Raw genomic sequence first — 22,716 nt, forward strand, 5'->3', positions numbered from 1 at the left:
CTAGACATACAGAGTGCCTAAACCTGGTGTTGAGATATCGAGCTCCACTCTGATATGCCAGGGTGACCGTTGTGCATTTATGTCACCGACTTGTCAGTTCAGATGCGGTTGGTACACCGCCCATGAATAATGGCTAGATGACAGCTATCCTTATCTACTCTAGTTCGTGGCTTAGTTAGTATGCCACCTTAGTTAGTTGAGTTTGGTTTGAGACCCATATATAGGGTTCTTCTATTTCTATGTACTTGAGTTCTTTTTGGCTTACACAACTAAGAAGAGAAAAACTGTTTTCAGCCTCCACCTTTGTGTGTATTCCCCCATTGTGCAAGCAAGAAAGCTACAAGTGAGACTCCTTCCTTCTCTCCCACAATCTTGACATGGTATCAGAGCCTTGTTCGTGGTAAGGAGCTTAAGAAAGCAAGCCAAGTTCGCGGTGTTCTGGTAAGAGGACCAGTGTTGCTTTCATTTTTCTGTTTTGGGAGCAAGTCTCTACAGATAGCATAGCCGGGAAGTGCAAGAGTGCATTATCTCAAGTTGAGACACCCTTCGCAGTGAAGTAAGAGGGCAGTCTATGCTGCGGGAGAGGGCTCTAGCCCATGGTGACCCTGTTTTTTTTATTTGAGGCCATTTCGAGGCCTGTTTTGGAGGCGGAAGTTTTCTGCACGCACTCAGGAAAAGGCCCAGTTTTATGCTGTGCGACAACTGTTCTACAGGTCGGTGAAAAGTTACTGTAGAAATTGCATCGTATGCCTGTGCGCAGAGACATTGGGAGTTACAGAATTATCCTTGTTGCCTATTGATGCAAAATCGTCACTAGGAAGTGATTGTGTGGTCAAATACCACTTTCGTCAGTTTTGCAGATTTGCCCTTGTGAGGCTAAAGCTATGTTCTTTGCAGTGACAGAATTTTTTGCAGTGTTCTGTAATGGCGTCTAATTCGCTTTCACAGATTGTCACTGAAAAGCTAGACAAGAACAACTTCCAAGCATGGAAGTTTAGAATGACGAATTTCCTTATGGGAAAAGGATATTGGGAATTTGTTGCAGGAAATGAAGAAGAACTAGTTCTTCCTGATGTTCCCAATCAACAGCAAATGCAGGCATTTAAAGCATGGCATGAGAGAGCCAGGAAAGTTATGTACTGGCTGTCTATTAGCATTTCAGACTCTATGATTGTGTATATTCAAGATGCAAGTACGCCAAAGGAGGCATGGGATACTTTGTCAAAAATGTATAGCACAAATACACAAGCCAGGAAAATGCAGCTCAAGCAAGAGTTGCACAATGTGCAAAGAGAAAATATGAGCATCAATGACTACCACATGAAGGTGAAGAAGATTGCAGATGCACTTGCTTCCATTGGGTCGCCAGTGGAAGATGATGATTTAGTTTATGTGACCTTGAATGGTCTAGGAAAGGATTATGCATAGTTCCGAACATCGATTTCCATCCATGAAAGATTTCCTGATTTTGAGGAGTTGATTGCTCTTCTAATTTCTGAGGAGCAGAGAAATGGTGGTGCATCTTCTTCAGGAGGAACTTCAAAAGAAGCTATCTTCTACTCAAATGTTGGAAGAGGTAGAAGCAGAGGTAGAGGAGACCGATCTGGAGGCCGTGGTAGAAATCAGAATATGCAGAAAACTCAAGAAAACCAGTCGTATGGAGGAGGACGTGGTAACTCTAGAGGCAGGGGGAGCCAAAGAGGCCGTGGTGGATTGCAAAGAGGCCAAAATGCAAACAGTAATGTTGAATGCTACTACTGTGGTAAAATGGGTCATATGGCTAAAGACTGCTATAAAAAGCAGAATGACATCATGAATGGAAAACTGCAACAAGGGAATTATGCATCTTCTAGTAGACAAGGTGATAACAGAAATGAGCATTTGTTTATGGTGCAGCACATGAACAATTCTGTGACAAGTGCAGAAGAAAGTAACGATGTATGGTATGTTGACTCAGGTGCATCAAACCACATGACAGGTCATGCAGAATGGATGGAGGATGCAAGGAAAATGGAAAAACCAGGATTTGTGGAGACCGGTGATGATACTGCACATCCTATTGTGCAGATTGGAAAAATTCCTTTGTCTATGTAGGATGGGAAAAAGAAATACCTGTCCGATGTATTTCATGTCCCGAATATCACCAAGAATCTGGTTTTTGTTGGTCAAATGGTTGAGCAGGGCTTGCAGGTCAGATTTAATCCTCATGGATGCTTTGTTGAGGATATGAGAAATAAAGGTCGCTTGATAGCAAAAGGAAAAAAGAAGGGAAGAATGTTTACGTTAGATGCAGACATGCCTGAATTGAGTGCAGCAATGTTTGCACATGGGACCGGTGTAGTTGCAGATATTGATATCTGGCATAAACGCATTGGTCATGTTAATGTACAACGACTTAAATCAATGCAGGCCCAAAATATTGTTGCAGGATTGCCTAAATTCAAGGTTGCAGAAATGCATAAGGTATGTGAAGCCTGTCAATTTGGAAAACAGGCAAGGAAACCATTTCCTAGACATGTTCAAGAGAGTAAGAAGCCATTGGAATTAATCCACTCTGATGTGTGGACTACTTAAGCTGCATCTCTTGGAGGCTATTATTATTTTGTCACTTTTATTGATGACTATAGCAGAAAATTTTGGGTGTATTTCATGAAAAAGAAAAGTGAAGTTTTTGGGCATTTCAAAACTCTTAAAGCTATGGTTGAAAAAGAAACAGGCCTGCAAATAAAATGCCTAAGGTCAGATGGAGGGGGAGAGTACCTCTCAAATGAGTTTGCAAGGTTTCTGCAGGAGCATGGCATAAAGCAGCAATATTCATGCAGTTGTGCATTTATGTCACCGACTTGTCAGTTGCAGATGCGGTTGGTACACCGCCCATGAATAATAGCTAGATGACAGCTATCCTTATCTACTCTAGTTCGTGGCTTAGTTAGTATGCCACCTTAGTTAGTTGAGTTTGGTTTGAGACCCATATATAGGGTTCTTCTATTTCTATGTACTTGAGTTCTTTTTGGCTTACACAACTAGGAAGAGGAAAACTGTTTTCAGCCTCCACCTTTGTGTGTATTCCCCCATTGTGCAAGAAAGAAAGCTACAAGTGAGACTCCTTCCTTCTCTCCCACAATCTTGACACCTGGGACTTCATGTGTCGAGTGTCGATCCCCAACAAACAAAAGAAAGTAATCCTTACACGCATATATATCATTGATTTCTTAAGGAAAAAGACTCGGAAAGGGGACAAAACCACCTTGAATGGCCACAAGAAGCTCCTTCGCAGCAAAGGCTCCCTCCAAACAAACATAGGGCCCTCTTGGCCTAAAGAAATGACACATTTCACTGCAAACTAGTTGGCCCTCTTGGCCTAAAGAAATCAAACATGACATGACAAAACTAACTGGCCCTCCTGGCCTAAGGAGATAGATCATTAAAATCTTAAAACAACTGGCCCTATTGGCCTAAAGAAATCAAGCAAACCAGCTCATATAGATCCCTCCTTGGAAGAAGGCAAATATACAAAAATACGCTCCATTCCAAGGGGAAAAATAGGGCTCTCAGCCCTAAACTAAATGCATCAAGTTGTGACCCATACCTCTTGTATATATAGCAAGAGGCGTACGCATAACATGTCATTTGATCAACCTATGGGTCCAAGATAATAGTGGTAGATGGGTCTCGGCCACTCTTCGCATTACCCATATCAACCATCGCCTGCCATATAACGCTTGGTCTGATAACATTCCCCTCAAGTGACCAAATCCTCTCTCATGATGAAGAGCGACATCCGGACTAGGACCACAGTTGAAGAAGAGGTCCTCTTTATAAGCAAAATTAGCTAATGAATCCGCAAACTGATTCCAATAATGTGGAATGAGCTGAAGAGATACACTCGCAAATTCATCAAGTAGGGTTATAGTAGTTTGATGATACATACAAAGAATGGGATTCTGGAGTGTATATGTCCCATTAAGTTGATTTAAGATCAGTTGGGAATCCCCCTTTACCAACAACCGTTGAATACCACATTTCTTGGCAATATTCAGTCCCATAATCAAGGCTTTATACTCTACCATGTTGTTAGTGAATCCTACCCTGAGATAAAGAGCTAATTTCATTGCAACCCTATGTTGAGGATCTCGAATAACTACTCTGACACTCCCTTTTTTATTAGGCCCCCGGACGCTCCATCAAAGTATAACGTGTATGTTCATAATAGGTTTACACAGCCATCCATCAAGAACTCCCCTATTCGTAATTATGATAGTCAAAATTCAACATATTGAGACGATGAACTGACGGCTCCATCCCACCTTCTTCATTAAACTCAATAGGGATGCTTGTCAAAATCTGCAAACAGTGATGGCATAAAACTTTGATCTCCCACACAAAGGTACCGTCTTCTTGCTCAATCACTTTGTATCCCTTGGTCCACCAGATAAGCTTTCCCTGATGATATCTTTGCTCGAGATATGGGTTCTCCAAATAAGGGATTAACCGCCCCATCAACTAGTTTAAGCTCTCCTGCAAGTCTCAAATCAACCCCAGCATAGACCTGCAATGCATTTAGTGCATTAGCATATTCAGAAATAATAATGTTTAATCTTATTAAGATTAATCTTATTCTTAAATGCCTCTCCCTGTAGATCAGCTAATAAAGCCGTGGACTTATTTTTACCTAACCATACTATCTTATAAGGGCCATCCCATCTAGGTTCCAGCTTTCCTAGAAATAGCTCCCTACGCGCATCGTAGTATAGAACTAACTGCCCTTTCTTAAAGGTATATTTCTTTGATTTTAGATCATGCAACTTCCCGACATTTAGCCACCTCTTGGTGCAATAGACTCTGCAATTTAAGTTCATCCAAGTGGGCTATAGTCGTAAACTGCTTGGAAGAACCACTACCACTTATTCGTAGTGGGATACTTCTTTGAGGAGAATATGGCCTTACAATCTCCAACCATCATCTAGCCCTCTCAGGACATTCTACTTTTTATATTTCGGCTTGATGCTCCTTGTCAGAGGATATAAACCAAATACTTGGTCCCTAAAAACCCTACATTCGGAACCACCGCTTGTTGGTGGCTCTTGGCAGATGCACGACTAACGGGACCTAAATTGGGCTGGCACTGGCTATAGCACTAGTGGGACCTCTGACATGCACAAGAGAACCCCACGGCCTCACGGTCAAGAGCATCTACAGGACACATTGCCCTGCCCTCTACGTACATTTTGTGTTTGTATCATGTTTGTAGTCCAACCCTTAACCTTCTCAAACTCCTTAGAGGGAGACCCTACACATTTTGGTATAATTTGCCATGTAGAACAACATAGGAGGCCCCCCTTGGCTGATTGCCGTGACCCCATTGCAACCCTCCTACACCATGGGGATTGGCCCCTTGAAGCGTCATTAACACATATAACACATACAAAACAGACTCCGATCTTGGTACCAATATTATATCGTGCCAGGAATGTACCAGTCCTCACTTATCCCCTTGGACCCACGGTCTAAACCTACAACTTGGGTACCTTACTCTCTCCAGCATGGGTCATTTATACTTCAACCAATTGCTATGCATGCAAGGAATAGATACCATGTGTATGATTCATGCAATGGTGGATGTCTTATTGTGCACAAGTAGTTATGGTTTGAAATCAGCCTATGTGTCGTGCAAAAACAACCCTTTTAATGAATTTCCGCTAATACGCAATGCTTCGTTTTGCAGGAACCTAGCACCAAGGTGAACCTCGTGCTGTTAGATCCATTATTTCCAAATAAACTGCATCCTAAACGTTATGCATACAGAGAACAATCAGACTTTGTATTATTTCACTGCTTAAACTATTGTACAACATCATCCTCCCCCTTACTGTTTAAATTTTGCTGCATTGCATAGGTATAGAGGTTCTTTTATGTCATTTTTTATATGTAAAAGTAATAAATACACACTTTAACACACAGAACAAGGGCTAAATTGAGGCTTAACCTCATGCTTCAGCCCCGTCAGACATTCACATACATAGATGTCATTTTTCTATTTTCTTCGAATGCAAGAAACCCATTTTTTTCCATTTTCCTCTATTTTTTCTATTTATTTTTAATAGAAAAGAGGTATTTTCTGGTTTTTTTTCTGATGATTGATCATTGGAACTAAAACTCAATATTTTCCCTTATTTTACCCCATGTGTACTCTTTTTTCCCACTCAAAATCAAAGAAACTATTGATTTCCATCAAAATTAGTATTTTTTCAAGTTTTGAAATTTTATAATTGCTATAAATCAATATGGGTTTTGCATAATAGTGATTGCAACCCCCAAACATAATGCAGGGAACATTCAAATAAAGTTTCAACTCATGTGCACACCATTTAGACCATGAACGATAAAAAACAAGCAAAATTCTTTCATAAGATAGGGCATACTGCCTTTTTGCGTGTTTCGGGTTTTTTTGAATATTTAATTGGGATTTTCTATTGACCAAGCAGCCATGGATTTCAGCATAGATTTTCAGCCTTCTGCCTCCTCAACCTCTTGGAACAATCCGATGCCTCTGGACAAGCATCCATCTCTCGATTATTTTCTTGATTCTTGCCACATGAAGTGCCTCTATGCACGAGAGAGAAATACTAAAACTGCATCTCCACAACCAGGCAGCCATTCCATGCGCAAAGACAAGCAATGAGAAGCAAAGATAGAGTGCAGACAAGGCATCCAATCAGTTGGGGGGGTTTTTTGCAAGTGCGATAGCCCATCTCCATCAATCGTGGGGAAAATGGTGCCTTCTCTCAGCCTGCGCGAAAAAAAAGGACACCCCCCACCAAATTCGTTTTTTTGTTGGGCTCCAAGGGGAGCCCCCAAAAGGCATACCCTTTGGGCACCCTAAATCCTATTTACACTTGGCCTTTGGCCCTTGGCCTTTCGGGCACTCTCGTTTCCTCGTCTGGTGTCTGATTAGCGATCTGGAAATTTTTGCTTGACTGTCTCGAATTCCCCACTACCGGGCATCTCCCAGGGTCTCATCTGACACGCTAAAAATTTATGAAAATTCACCAATTGTCATCTAGTTGGTCTTTTAAGCACTTTTGGGCATTGCTGCTTAAAATCGTACTGATTGCAACTATTGCCTTCGACGAAGTCTATTTTGGCTATTTATAAGCACTTCTCGGCATCAAATGGAATTTATTGTTTAGCTAATACCCAAGTCTACCTTGCAAGGAGAGCATTGGGTCATCTCCATGAGGATCAACCTAGGGTTCCTAATTGGAAATGCTAAGGTCTCCTAATATCCTTGAGCTAATACCCAAGTCTACCTTGCAAGGAGAGCATTGGCTCATCTCCATGAGGATCAACCTAGGGTTCCTAATTGGAAATGCTAAGGTCTCCTAATATCCTTGAGCTAATACCCAAGTCTACCTTGCAAGGAGAGCATTGGCTCATCTCCACGAGGATCAACCTAGGGTTCCTAATTGGAAATGCTAAGGTCTCCTAACATCCTTGAGCATCAAGCAAGGGTAGGCACTCGTGTGAATAACCAACATGCTTAAAGTGGACTAGTGCTATACTTTGTTCAATGAGAAAGAAATGAATAAGAGTAGGAACCTCAACACCTTTGCCTATAAGGCATAGTCCCACCTCAACCCTCTAAAACCACATTGTCTGGGACCCTACGATTGTCATCACTCAGCCTTGATTATGTAAGGGGCATAGGAACCTCCCCATTAATATAAAAGGAAAAGGGGAAAAAAAATTTCAACTCAATTATCTCCCCTCTCTCCCCGCTGACAACAGTCGGGGAAGGAGAGAGGGAGTGGGAGTGGTGGGGGAAGCATGCACCCTCCAGGTGGAGGGTGGCCATGCTAGCTATTCCCTACCCTCCCCTCCCCAGAGGAGAGGTTATGCCGTCCCACGCCCAGCTGCCGCACAACCCCCCATGAGGCCTCATCTACACGTCATTTCCCTCCCGCCAGGACTCTAGGCGTTGCCACCTCCATGCAACCTTCCAAATGGGTCTTTTTCCTCCCCGGTGTGATAGTTTGCATCAGCGGCAGGACACTGTCAACGACCCGCTCCGCCACCCAACCTTTCCCTCCCCACGTGGTTTCAGCGCAGCCATCTAGGCCTTTGGACCTAGTCAAATCCCCCTTTTATTTACTGCAATCGCAAGACCCCCCCGAGCCTCCATTTAAACGGCCTCCCGCCCTTGGGCCCAGTCATCTGTTCATTTTTCCCCTGGATGCTTTTTACCATGGGGTGAAAGAGAAAAAGGAGAGGATAAGAAAGAGAGACAAGGGAAGAGGGAGAGAAGAAGGAGTAGGTGAAAAGGAGTAAGAGAGGAGAAGGGAGGAGAGAGAGAGAAGAGAAAGAAGGTGAGGGAGAGAAGAGAAGAGGGAGAGAAGAAGAAGGAGGGAGAGAGAGAAGAGAAGGAGTGAAGGAGAAGGAGTGAAGAAGAAGGAGGGAGGAAAAGAAGGAGTAAGAGAAGAGAAGGGAGGAGAGAGAGAAGAGAAAGAAGGTGAGAGAGAGAAGGGAAGAGGGAGAGAAGAAGGAGGAGGTGAAAGAAGTAGGGTGGGAGAAGATAAAGAAGGTGAGAGAGAGAAGGGAAGAGGGAGAGAAGAAGAAGGAGGTAGAAGAGTAAGAAGGAGGGAGAGAGAGAAGAGAAGGAGGAGTGAAGGAGAGGGAGTGAAGGAGAAGGAGGGAGGAAAAGAAGGTAGAGGAAGAGGGAAGTAGAGGGAGAGTAGTAGAAGAAGGGAAGGAGTAGGAGAGAGGTAGAGGAAGAGCAAGAAAAAAGGAGATAAGCGGGAGAGGAGGAGAAGAAGGGAAAGGAGAGAGGTAGAGGAAGAGGAAGAGAGGTGAGAAGTGGTAGGGGAAGGATAAAGAGAAAGGAGTCACCCAAACCACTCTCCTGGCAACGAACCAAAGCCGGCGGTCTTCCAAATCGATCATGTCTAACCGAAGTCGTTAAGGTCCGGACTGCCCAATCTCTACGAGGGAATGGCTCCCAAAAAGAAAGTCGCGGGAAGCATAGGTGCTCAAGCCACCAGAAATGCTGGAGGGACAAGCGGAACGACCAACGCAACACCCACGAATCAAGCCCAGGTTCCAAGCATTAAAAAAATTCATTAAGGACTTAGTTCTCGTGGATGGGATAATGTCATGCATAAGGTTTTATTATACTAAGTTGCATGCAATGGTAGGGTTGAAGTCGCATAAGTTTTACTTGTCTAAGATGATAAGGTTATCACCTTACCTCACCTAAAATGATAACTTCTACACACATAAAATGATAGGGCTATCGCCTTATTTCACATAAAATGATAGCTTTTTAACCAGTTCAGTGCACGAATAGTCATTTGGAATTCACATTTCACAATCAGGATTAAAAGAATGTTGAGATATCGAGCTCCACTCGTGATACGCCAGGGTGACCGTTGTGTATTTATGTCATCGACGTGTCAGTTGCAGACGCGGTTGGTAGACCGCCCATGAATAATAGCTACATGATAGCTATCCTTATCTACTCTAGTTCATGGCTCTGTTAGTATGCCACCTTAGTTAGTTGAGTTTGGTTTTTGAGACCCATACATAGGGTTCTTCTATTTTCTTTGTACTAGAGTTCTTTTGGCTTACACAACTAAGAAGAGGAAAACTGTTTTCAGCCTCCACCCTTGTGTGTCTTCCCCCATTGTGCAAGCAAGAAAGCTTCAAGCGAGACTCCTTTCTTCTCTCCCACAATCTTGACATGGTATCAGAGCCTTGTTCGTGGTAAGGAGCTCAAGAAAGCAAGCCAAGCTCGCGGTGTTCTGGTAAGAGGAGCAGTGTTGCTTTCATTTTCTGTTTTGGGAGCAGATCTCTGCAGGTAGCACAGCCGGAAAGTGCAGGAGTGCATTGTCTCAGGTTGAGATGCCCTTCGCGGTGAAGCAAGAATTTGAGGCCATTTCGGGGCCTGTTTTGGAGGCGGAATTTTTCTGCACGCACTCAGGAAGAGGCCCAGTTTTATGCTGTGCGACCACTGTTCTACAGGTCGGTGAAAAGTTACTGTAGAAATTGCATTGTATGCCTGTGCGCAGAGACATTGGGAGTTACAGAATCATCCCTGTTGCCTGTTGATGCAAAATCGTCACTAGGAAGTGACTGTGTGGTCAAATACCACTTTCGCCAGTTTTGCAGATTTTCCCTTGTGAGGGTGAAGCTGTGGTTTTTTGCAGTGACAGAATTTTTTGCAGTCTTCTGTAATGGCATCTGATTCTCTTTCACAGATTGTCACTGAAAAGCTTGACAAGAACAACTTCCAAGCATGGAAGTTTGGAATGACGAATTTCCTTATGGGAAAAGGATATTGGGAATTTGTTGCAGGAAATAAAGAAGAACCAGTTCTTCCTGATGTTCCCAATCAACAGCAAATGCAGGCATTTAAAACATGGCATGAGAGAGCCAGGAAAGTTATGTACTGGCTGTCTATCAGCATTTCAGACTCTATGATTGTGCATATTCAGGATGCAAGTATGCCAAAGGAGGCATGGGATACTTTGTCAAAAATGTATAGCACAAATACGCAAGCCAGTAAAATGCAGCTCAAGCAAGAGTTGCATAATGTGCAAAGAGAAAGTATGAGCATCAACGACTACCACATGAAGGTGAAGAAGATTGCAGATGCACTTGCTTCCATTGGGTCGCCAGTGGAAGATGATGATTTAGTTTCCGTGACCTTGAATGGTCTAGGAAAGGATTATGCACTGTTCCGAACATCCATTTCCGTCCGTGAAAGATTTCCTGATTTTGAGGAGTTGATTGCTCTTCTAATTTCTGAGGAGCAGAGAAATGGTGGTGCATCTTCTTCAGGAGGAACTTCAAAAGAAGCTGTCTTCTACTCAAATGCTGGAAGAGGTAGAGGCAGAGGTAGAGGAGGCCGATTTGGAGGCCGTGGCAGAAATCAGAATATGCAGCAAACTCAAGAAAACCAGTCCTATGGAGGCGGACGTGGTAACTCTAGAGGCAGGGGGAGCCAAAGAGGTCGTGGTGGATTGCAAAGAGGCCAAAATGCAAACAGTAATGTTGAATGCTACTATTGTGGTAAAATGGGTCATATGGCTAAAGACTGCTATAAAAAGCAGAATGACATCATGAATGGAAAACTGCAACAAGGAAATTATGCATCCTCTAGTAGACAGGGTGATGACAGAAATGAGCATTTGTTTGTGGTGCAGCACATGAACAATTCTGTGACAAGTGGAGAAGAAAGCAACGATGTATGGTATGTTGACTCAGGTGCATCAAACCATATGACAGGTCATGCAGAATGGATGGAGGATGCAAGGAAAATGGAAAAACCAGGATTTGTGGAGACTAGTGATGATACTGCACATCCTATTGTGCAGATTGGAAAAATTCCTTTGTCTATGCAGGATGGGAAAAAGAAATACCTGTCTGATGTATTTCATGTCCCGAATATCACCAAGAATCTGGTTTCTGTTGGTCAAATGGTTGAGCAGGGCTTGCAGGTCAGATTTAATCCTCATGGATGCTTTGTTGAGGATATGAAAAATAAAGGTTGCTTGATAACAAAAGGAAAGAAGAAGGGCAGAATGTTTACGTTGGATGCAGACATGTCTGAATTGAGTGCAGCAATGTTTGCACATGGGACCGGTGTAGTTGCAGATATTGATATCTAGCATAAACGCATTGGTCATGTTAATGTACAACGACTTAAATCAATGCAGGCCCAAAATATTGTTGCAGGATTGCCAAAATTCAAGGTTGCAGAAATGCATAAGGTATGTGAAGCCTGTCAGTTTGGAAAACAGGCAAGGAAACCATTTCTTAGACATGTTCAAGAGAGTGAGAAGCCGTTGGAATTAATCCACTCTGATGTGTGGACAACTAAAGCTGCATCTCTTGGAGGCTGTCATTATTTTGTCAGTTTTATTGATGACTATAGCAGAAAAGTTTGGGTGTATTTTATGAAAAAGAAAAGTGAAGTTTTTGGGCATTTCAAAACTCTTAAAGCTATGGCTGAAAAAGAAACAGGTCTGCAGATAAAATGCCTAAGGTCAGATGGAGGGGGAGAGTACCTCTCAAATGAGTTTGCAAGGTTCCTGCAGGAGCATGGCATAAAGCAGCAATATTCATGCAGTCATACCCCACAGCAAAATGGAGTTGCAGAAAGGAAAAACATGCATATTGGAGAGGTGTCTCGTGCCATACTCAATGAAAAAGACCTGCCAGATTTTTATTGGGCTGAAGCAGTTGCTACAGCAGTCTATATAATGAACAGGACTCCCACCGCAGCAATACATGGAATGAATCCAGAGGAGAGGTATACTGGTAGGAAACCAGATATTTCTCATTTGAAAATTTTTGGTTGCATTGCCTATGTACATGTGCCAGATGAGTTGAGATCCAAGTTGGATCCAAAAGCTGAGAAGTGCATCTTTATTGGTTACTCTCTGCAGCAAAAAGGGTATAGATGCTATAACCCTTCTACTCGTAAGTTTACAGTGAGCAGAGATGTTTTTTTTAATGAGATGAGTAGCTGGTATAAACCAGTAAATGTGATTGATGATGTAGATGCACAAAATGGTAATGCTGCACAGAATAAAGAGGAAAATTTTCCCTTCGATTTGAATCAAAAATCTCCTTGACCAAAGTTCTCTACTAGAAGTTATGCCCATTTTACTAACAATGGGTCCTATGGACTGTACTCAAATGGCAAGACAAAAAGGAGAAAGCAAGGCCCATGAGGAGGTTTAGAAGGAGATTAGGAACTTCTGAGCCTCCATGAATGATGAGCCCATCTCAGTACAAGATTTTAATGGTGAGATGCAAGAAGAACTTCTCAATATGGACCCTTATAACATGCTCAATCACACCCTTTGTTGACATGATATCCACCATATGGAAAGGCTCAATGATATGGTTGTCAACCATCATTAGATGCTCTCAAAAAAAGATGTTGAAATTGAAAAAATGGCCCTTTCCAACTCTCAAAATCAATAGACATCGGAACACCTCACCACCCTTGTAGCCCAATTGGCCACCATCTCAGCACAAGATAAGGCAAACAAATCCAAGCATGAATTGCAATGACCTTCAACATTGGACCTCCTCCATAGCCTACATTGTATTCTTGGAACTAAGGGTACCCCTCCTCCTTCCACATTTGAGATTTGTGAGCCCTCTCACAGTCAAAGGATGAGCCTCTCTTGAGCTCTCCCATCATCCATGCAGCCAATCCCCCCATAAGACCCTTGCCCCACATTGGCTGAGTCTCACTCACTCTTCGCAAGAGCCCCAATGGACCTAATTTGGCTCAGCCCCATCATAGATAGTAGGGTATTCATGGCCATCATGGCAAAAATGAGCAGCATGGGTTCAATGCATAGCATGGTATTTATGGTTAGCATGGCAAAAATGGGTAGCATGGGTTCAATGCACAACATGGCATGTATGGATATCATGGTATGTATGGGTACCATGGTGTGCATGGATAGCAATGATATCATGGGCAACAAGGTCCTAATGAGCTCCCTAACAAGGTCATTCTTACCAAGTACAATGGGCAATCACCATCCCCATCGGATTTGGAAGAATAGACCTCAAAATTAGAGTCCTACTTCAATATTTACCCACACACTAATGATCCAAAAATTCTCTTTACTTCTCTCCATCTGGAGGGATTTTTTCACACATGCTTGCACTACATCAATTGTGACAAACATTTATTCATTAATTGGGAAGATTTTAAGATACATTGTCAAGCGTTTTTTTGAAAATTAAAAACCCCTAATCAAATTGTAGTTAGGTTTGATTTATGTTAGCTTACTTGTTTACGTGACTGCTTGCTTTGTCATTTTTAATTGGATTTCTTGTGTTTTTCTAGCTTAGGATTTGTTTCTATCATTTTTTTGGATATGTTGAGTGTGAAACTTGATAACCTTAGTTGAGCTTGATATTTTTTTGGATAGGTTGATGCTGGAGTTTGCTAGTAGCTGTCAAATACTGTGGAACAAGGTTTGATTTCTTGTTGAGATTCTTGCACATCACGGGGACTATGGTTTCATGAGAATTTCATGTTGCATTTGTTTGATGCACTGCACTCGGGGGTTCTCTCTTGATTTTATCAAATACTTCCATGCCATGGGTTGGGATTATGCACATTATGCACCATCGTTGAGCATTGCACGTCATGAGGCCCGTTGCAGTTATATGTAGTAAATCTTAGATGCATGCACACATGAGAGAGCACCTTTCATTATGCACACACATTTCTTGCACACACGATATTTGGAATGTTCATCACAAAAATAGGAACCTTTGGTTGAGTGTGCAAGGTGGTTGGGTGAGTTAGAGGGTCGTGAAGGATGCCACCAATTGTGAGATGGGTTGTTCTTATTTAGTCAACATCTTGAGGACCATCATTTCCAGAGTGACGGTGAGATTATGGGTGGGTAGAGTGGAGATTGATATTTCTTTGATGAGTGTTGAGAGATCAGGATAAGGAAACTTAAAGTTAACAAGGAACTCTGTTTGCACTTTGCATGACGCACAAGCACATGTAGATAGGCTAGGCACAGTTCTTTAGTGCATCCATATTTTTTCGTGTGAGCATCACTTGAGTGTTTGCATAGCATGAATTCCAATTTGCATATCTTCTCAAATCATGTATGTATGGGCTCGAATTTCTATTCCAAAGCATATACTTCTTAGTGCACATTGCACAAACAAAAGCCAAGATCATATAAAGGAAATTATCAGTAAGATATGAGGAGCATGTCAAGGTGGCTTTTTATGGTGATGCATAGTTGGATCAAGTAGCTTGGATTTCAAGAGATGAATCCTATGCATAATCAGATGAGTTTTATGAGACCAACATTATTGTTGAATGGTCTTGGATATTGTGAATTACAAATAGAGTTTTGAGATAGGATATGTGATGATTATTATGAGGCTTACATGAGTTGCCTAGTAGCATGTGAGCTAAGACCAAAGAATAACAACATGATGAAGAAAGCTACTTCCATCAAAGTGTCAATAATTTTTTAAAGACGTGGGACGTTGACAAAGGAATACTTGAGAAGCACATCTCATACTCACGGCCAGTACCACAAAGAATTGACAAATCCATATCATCTCCAAAAGATAGCCAAAAGATTGACATGTGCGAAAGAGGCAAGGACAACAAGTTGACACTTTGTGTAGGGTATTTTGAAGGCTCGTCACCACTAGATGACAATATGAGGATGGCAAGGCAAGACAAATTGAGAAAGAGGAGACCATCATGGGCCACATTTGGGGAGGTTGAGAACCTTCTTCTTCATTATTACTAAAACCATCCAAGCTATGGCTGTGACCAAAGTGCATGTGCTTAAATTCCTGCAGATTATGGACATAGTGCTGGAAAGGGTCAAACAATGTTGAATCACAAGAGTTTCTGTCAGAGTTTGAGAAATTGATAGCCAGTGCAATGCTGATAATATTGAAATTAGTGACATGAATGATGCAAGCGTGATGGCGAATGCTATCATTGATCACAGACAGGTGGTGATCTAAACACGATGGCGACTATTGTAATCATAGGGTGGCAGCATTCTGCAGGGCAAGAGGTGAGGAATGACATGTTGGCATAATTTTTTGACAGGGAGGGATGACAAGCAACCCGTTGACCCATGTGGCAGTGTTTTGACATATGCGCAATGATGATGGAATCCTTAGAAAAGCAAAAAATTTAGTTTAAAAGGCTATACATTTGTAATAAAAGCCTTTTCATCGAATACTAAGCCTTATGGGTGAAGATACAAAGCCAAAAGCATAAAAGCCTTAAGCCTTTTAAGAAAGCAAAAAGCCTAACGTATGTGAGAGTACTTGCGAAAACTATATAAGGAGAAGAAGAGAAGAGAAAAAGGCCTTCCCCCTCAATTCCAATTGTATCTTGTGAGAGAGGTGAGAGGAGGGTCGCATACGGGAGTGTGAATTCTTGTCATGCTAGTTGTGAAGTTGGAGAATCTGGATGTCAAAGCACCGAGTATGACGACCCAAGGTTATCAAGGTATGAAATTTCCATGATGTTGGATTTGTATTCAAAGTTTGTTTTGAAATTTGTGCAAAGTGTTGGTGTTTTTTGAACTTCATGGGTGTTTGAGTGATGCTCTACCCAAATTTGGGTTTTAGTTGTTTGAGCTATAAGAGGCATTGTGTGTTGTTTTGTTTTGTGTGTGGCTTGTGGTTTTTGTCGAATATTTAATTTTTTTTGAGTTGTGTTGTGCATCCGACAAAGTCAAATACCCCAAAAGGCACTCCTTAACGTCTCGTTATCGGGTTGTGAGTGAGGCTTGCTCTTGATCACCGCTCATGTAACAATGTGTGATTACAATCTTTATATCCCCAATGGAAAAGAAATGGTTGGCAAGATGATGGAATTAGCTTTTGATCAATGTAATCTCACAGTACGGGTGTATACTAATCAATTCATGAACTTGATCATGTAGGTTAAGACTATTAGTGATGATGAAAAATTGCACAAGTACATCTATGGGTTAGCTCAAAATCCTTCCACTTTATTTAATGCAATTGAATCAGCTGAAAGATATGCAAAAAAGTGCCATAAAAATGAGAATTTTTAGCAAGGTTATGGACAACCCACACCCCATTGAGGTCAGCCCCATATGGGGGTTGTTTTCAGAGGTGAACCCATGCCTAATAGTAGCCCCAAAATACTTGCTTACTCCCCCTTCCATGCTTAAAGAAAACATGGTACTTTTGGGACAACACTTGGCTCTAATGGTGAGAGTAAATATGTTGAAAATAGACCCCGAATTGCATCAGCCTCTAATGGTCCAAGTGGTCAAAATTTCATCTCCCTAGATATTATGAAGAAGTGGAAAGAAAAATGCCTATATTTTAAATGTAGTGACAAGTACACGGCTGACCATGCCTCAAAATACCCGTATAAGATAGCCAAGGTCAAAGTTCATAGCATGTATGTAATGGAAGATTGGAACAATGAGGAGGAGGCATTACATGCTAAAAATGAGGAGTATGCTAAGGATTTGGAGTAGGAGAAGTTGTATGATTTGGAGGATTGACCCAAGAAGTTTCCTATCTCATGCTCTTGATATGACTACCCCTAGTATACCCCACCCAACTACCACTTCCCTTTACTCCATCTCCGTGGATGCATGGACTAGCTCTAGGAGCCCCAACACTCTACACATTCAAGGTAGTATTAATGAAAAGCATATATTTATCCTCATGGATAGTGGTAGTACACATAGTTTTGTCAATAAATCATCCATTGATTATTGAAATGTACCATTATAGAATTACAGTACCCTCTGAAAGTTTAGATAGCAAATGATGAAGAAGAAATCATCACATATGCATACTCCAAAGTTTCCCTCTTCTTGGCTAAAAAATATGTGGCATTAGTTGATCTAATTGCATTAGACATGGGCCCCATTGATGTTAACTTGGGTTGTGATTGGCTCAAGCATTTGGGTAAAATTGCTATGGACTTCTCTCAGCTCTACATGGAGTTTATGATGGATAGCTCATTTTCTTAGAGGGAGTTCATAATAATGCTCATTTTTTGTTAATTATAGCAAAGAAGCTCAAAAGGGAGTTTTAAAAATGTTCATAGATCTTTTTCTTTCACTTGAATATGGAAAATTAAGATTAGCCCTCTAAAGTATATCAAATTTCAGCCTTAAAAGCTATACCTGAGGAGTATAATGATTTATTTTAGTTGCCTACAACCGTTTCCCCCAAGAGGCAAGTGGACCACCCACTTTATTTAGAGCCCCATTCCAAGCCAGTGCTGGACAAGCCACCTTATAGACTCTCCAAGTGTGAACGTGAAGAAGTTTTAAAGCAAATCAAAGAGTTACTTGAGATGGGGTTTATCAAACCAAGTTCCTCACCTTACACATCTCCAATCTTGTTAGTCAAGAAGAAAGATGGCTCTTTTGGCATGTGTATTGACTATAGGGACTTGAACAAGATCATAGTAAAGGACTAGTATCCCATCCTAGAGATTGATGACTTGTTGGATGATTTGAATGGGGTATGATTCTTCATCACTAAGATTGATTTGTGCTCTAGCTACCATCAAATATGCATGAGGAGGGTGATAGATCAAAATGGCTTTCAAGATTGCTCATGAGCTTTATTATTTTTTGTTGATGCCTTTTGGATTGACTAATGTCCTCACCACATTTCAGAGCCTCACAAATAAAATCATATACCCTTTCCTATTCAAGTTTGTGCTCTTTTTCTTTTATGACATTCTCATTTATAGCAAGTTACAAGAAGAGCACTTGGTATATGTCAAAAGGGTGTTTGACGTCTTGAGAGAATATAGGCTATTTGCTAAGGAAAGTAAGTGTGTCTTCTTGCAAACATCAGTGGAGTACTTGGGGCACATTGTTAGCAATTATGGCATAAAGGCTGACCCTAAAAAGGTGCCATGTGTAAAGGACTAGCCCACACCATTCACCACTACTTTGTTACATGGTTTTCTCAGTCTCTCCTCATTTTATAGATGCTTCATCAAGCATTAGGCCACCATTATAGCACCTTTGATTGATTTATTAAAGAAGAAATCACTCTTTTGGGATGCTATTATTGATCACAGCTTTATGAAATTCAAGGAAATGCTTACTTCAACCTCATCCTCATATGCCCTAACTTCTCAAAGGAGTTTACCATTCAGTGTGATGTTAGTGGTTGAGATATTGGTATTGTATCATTGCAAGAGCATGGTGTGATTTCTTTTGAGAGTCATAAGCTTGATGAAAAGGAGATGCAAATGAATGTTTATTACCATCCTCCATGCTATTAAGAATGGTACCATTACCTATAAGGCAGTCGATTTAAAGCAAAGAGTGACCATTGAGTCCTCGAGTACTTTCCTGACTTAGTCTACTTTGACTCTTAAGCAGAGAAGATGGATGGAAACTTTGCAAAATTATAAATTTGACATCTATCACATTGGGTGCAAAGATAACGTAGTGGTTGATTCACTCTCATAGAAGAATCTTCCGTTTCAGAGTTGCATAGTGATTGGATTGAGGAACTTTAGGAAGTCTATTTGTTGGATGAGGCCTTCAGTCACATATTTTAGAGATTACAGTATGGGATAATGGATGAAAACTCTTAATATCAATTCAAACATGGTCTTATTGGTCCCATGGCAAGATTATCATCCCCCACAATTCTCCCTTCACATGGAAGGTAATGGAAGAGATGCATTCTGGCCCCATTGCTAGTCATTTGGGTGTTTTCAAAACATACAATAGGATTACCAAGAGCTTTCACTGGAAGGGCCTATGGAGGGATGTCTAGGATTTTGTGACCAATTGTATCCCATGCTAACAGAATAAGGACAACATGCTTAGACCCACTAGTTTCTTGTAGTCTCTATCTATTCCTAAAGGGAAATGGACACATATCACTATGTATTTCATTATTGGCCTCCCCATTATTGTAATATTTCCGTAATGAAATATTAAGTGACCCTAAACCCGCACTCCCCATGCAAAAAGCAGTTTAAAGTAATTTCCTGCAACGTAAAATGTTGGTGGCTAAGTGCTTACCCCACGTGCTTCAATAAACACCACACCGCATCGTGTGTAGGAGGTTGAGGCTCAAAACCCGTAGCCTGCATGGGAACACCTCTTCAAGAGGAAAAAAAGGGGATAATGGTTAAAATTGTGGCAAATTTTTTTAATTATAAACCCCTCCCCCTCAGCCGATGCATGGTGGGGGAGAGGAGTGTGAGAGGGAGTGGAGCTAAGTGGAGTAGAGAGGAGAATGGGGAGGGGATCATGCCACCCTCCATGTGTGAGGCTACCCCCCCCTTCAAAGCCTATAAGACCCCCCCCTTGAAACTTGGGGGAGGGGAGGGAGGATCATGAGCTGCCCGTGCTGGCCGCCATTGCCATCAACGCCGCCTGCTGCCGCTGTTGCTGCCCCATGCTGCGCCACTCCACGGCCACCATCATCATCATAATTCTCCTCATCGTCGTCAACACCCCCCTCCTCACCATCACCTCCATCCTCATCTTCTCTCTCCATGGTCGTTTTTTGTCACTGAAGCATTAGAAGCTTCTTTGGAAGCTTCTAATTTAAGCCTCCATAAGCCCTATTCTCCTGTGCCTTCCTCGGGAATTTTAAAACCAAGTCCCTAAGGCCTGTGTCTTGTGCGGAAGGAGGAGATATCAGGTAGAAGAAAATTCGATATGAAAAGTAACCCAAAGGAGAGTTGCTGGAACGAAATTACTGTGTCAAATGGCCCCCAAACAAAAGACGTGAGGCGCACATGCGGGAGATTTCAACCCAAGTTCACGCGTGAACAATGCTACGAGTCCTCATGCCCAGGTTCCAATTGTATTCTCGCATGAAAGGGATGCATTAAGCATGATGGTTTTTAGGAAAATTTAAATGCATTTATTCATTCGTTTACGAAGTTAGTGCATGTCGTGCATTTGAAATTGCTTGTACTTCCTGAATGCATATTGCATAAGTTAAAAAGATGGGTTTGTCTAAATGCATCCTAGATTGCCTCGTGGAAAAAGAACAGCACATAATGCATTTAGGTAACAACTTCCTAGTTGTGATTCGTATGAGATAATCGTTGACATCCATTTAGATGTTGTCCAAGTAGTTGCAATGCATGAAAGGGATTTATGTACCTTGCAAATTGCATGCGGAGATAATTACATCCTAGGGTGGGCTAAGTGTTGAAGGATGAATTAAATCATTAATGGTCTCATGGCATTCGCTCATGCATGGACTTCTTTTATCAAAGTTGTATTTAGGAAAGGATGCCATTTTCATATTAAAGCTTGGATTCAATATATTAAACGAAGGCTTTATAAGCATAGTTCTTTATGTAAATCAACGTAGGTTTTATAAGAGTTAGCTCTAAATTGTCAATCATTATAGTTTAGGCAAGAAAAAGAAATGGTCATTGTACATCTTATAGTTGCATAGAAGGAAAAAGTCTATGAATCGCATATTTGCATGGAATGTTGTATCTTGAAATTATTTACATCCTTTTAGGAAAAGTATTTACATCTCTTCTAAGGAGAGATCACCTCCTATCGCAAGACAATTAGATCGATTTAGGTAAGTCGCTTGTAATGGCATAACCCACATGGGATTCATAAAAGCATAAATAGTTAGTACGACGAACACCTCAAAGTGCTAGGTAGGGTTTAGTTACGTTAAAAATTCTACCTAGTATCACACTTGGGATGCCAAGTCAAGACTTCCAATCCCAAAGATCCTACCCACATTCACGAAATGTTAGGGTTAGCTAAACGCCCATGCAAGAACGATCTAGGGCTCTCACCCTAATGATCGGATGACCAAATGCTAGACTTCTGCAAGGAAGTAGGAACCCTAAGGGCCAAAGCGTTATCGGCCTAGTAGAGTTAGGGTTGGGTCGGGTCGAGAAGACTCCCAAACCCGAAATCTGGACCAAGATATTCTTGACCAAGAAATACCGTGTGATGGAAGAAATGATCCCACAAGATAGGTGCAACACTTGTCTCATGCAACAAGTTGCAACGTCGCATGATTTTGTGACTAAATCGCAAAATAGTATTGCTACTCCTTAGAACAAGTTTGGTAGGTTCTAAGTACAAGTCTAATTTGCAAGAGGATGAGTAGTCATCATGCTACATCACCCTTCCTTGAGGCTGATTTGCCAAGTTAGGGAAGTTATGTATATCCTAGCAAGCAATTAACCGATCCAGTGAGGACAACGAGGTTGTCCAAAATTTATTGACCTTAAAATAAGGAGACCTAAGGTATTTGTTAATTGGGTTAACGGGGTATAAACCTTAACCCAAGGATAAAAGGGTAAACAAGCAATGAAACCCTTGGGGATCTTGCCAAGTCGCAATCGATCTCGGATCGAATGTTGGATACATTCAGAGAGAAGGATTCACACCTTAGCAGTTGGTCGTACAAACGACCACTGGAATGCTTGTGTTTGTACACTTAGGAGCACTGTTTGTACTTCTTTGATCAAGGAATTAATGCTCGAAAAATATTTAATGCTTCAAGTTGAAGGCCTGGAGGGAGAGGCAGCATCAGTTACCCTTCGATTGTATGCCTGACCCTATCCAAGGGGGTTGTTAGCCGCGCTAGGTATGTAGACCGAACCCACTGCGAGAGGTCTCTCCGTGGGTGCTACTTGGAGCATAACGACATTCGGGTGCTAGGGGGCTCTAGCCGTAAATCCCTTGCCTCCAAACCTTGCACAAGAGGCCAACGTGACTTGAGATGGGATCTCGAGGCCTGTATACTAGTCTACGGGTGGAAACTTGGAATAGCGATCCCTAAGGATTGTTGGAATTGCCTTCGGGCGGATTATGGATTAGCCTTTGGGATGGATTATATGATGTATTCCAAAGACTCATAAATAAGATCAATTTTTGAAAAGGAACTTGTTTGACATTGTTTTTCTATGTCAATGCTTAAGTTACGTAAAGGAACCGGTGTTTAATTGGCTAATTAAGGAAGTTGTTTTTGCTTGTCAAACTAAATGTGGTAGGTAATTAGATAACTAAAGCAACTTGAGGAAAGTGCAGTGGATGTGACCATGGGTCCGTCCTACAGAAGGGTGGTCCCGGTTGGCCAGGAACTTTTCTCAACGAAAACGACAGTGAGGTAACAGTGACCTAGAATCTAGGAAGTTAGATTCCCAATTTATACTAT

Source organism: Lygodium microphyllum, chromosome 20, assembly GCF_053477565.2.
Source record: "Lygodium microphyllum isolate KBCC chromosome 20, Lygodium_microphyllum_v1.1.10, whole genome shotgun sequence".
Classification (NCBI taxonomy): Eukaryota; Viridiplantae; Streptophyta; class Polypodiopsida; order Schizaeales; family Lygodiaceae; genus Lygodium; species Lygodium microphyllum.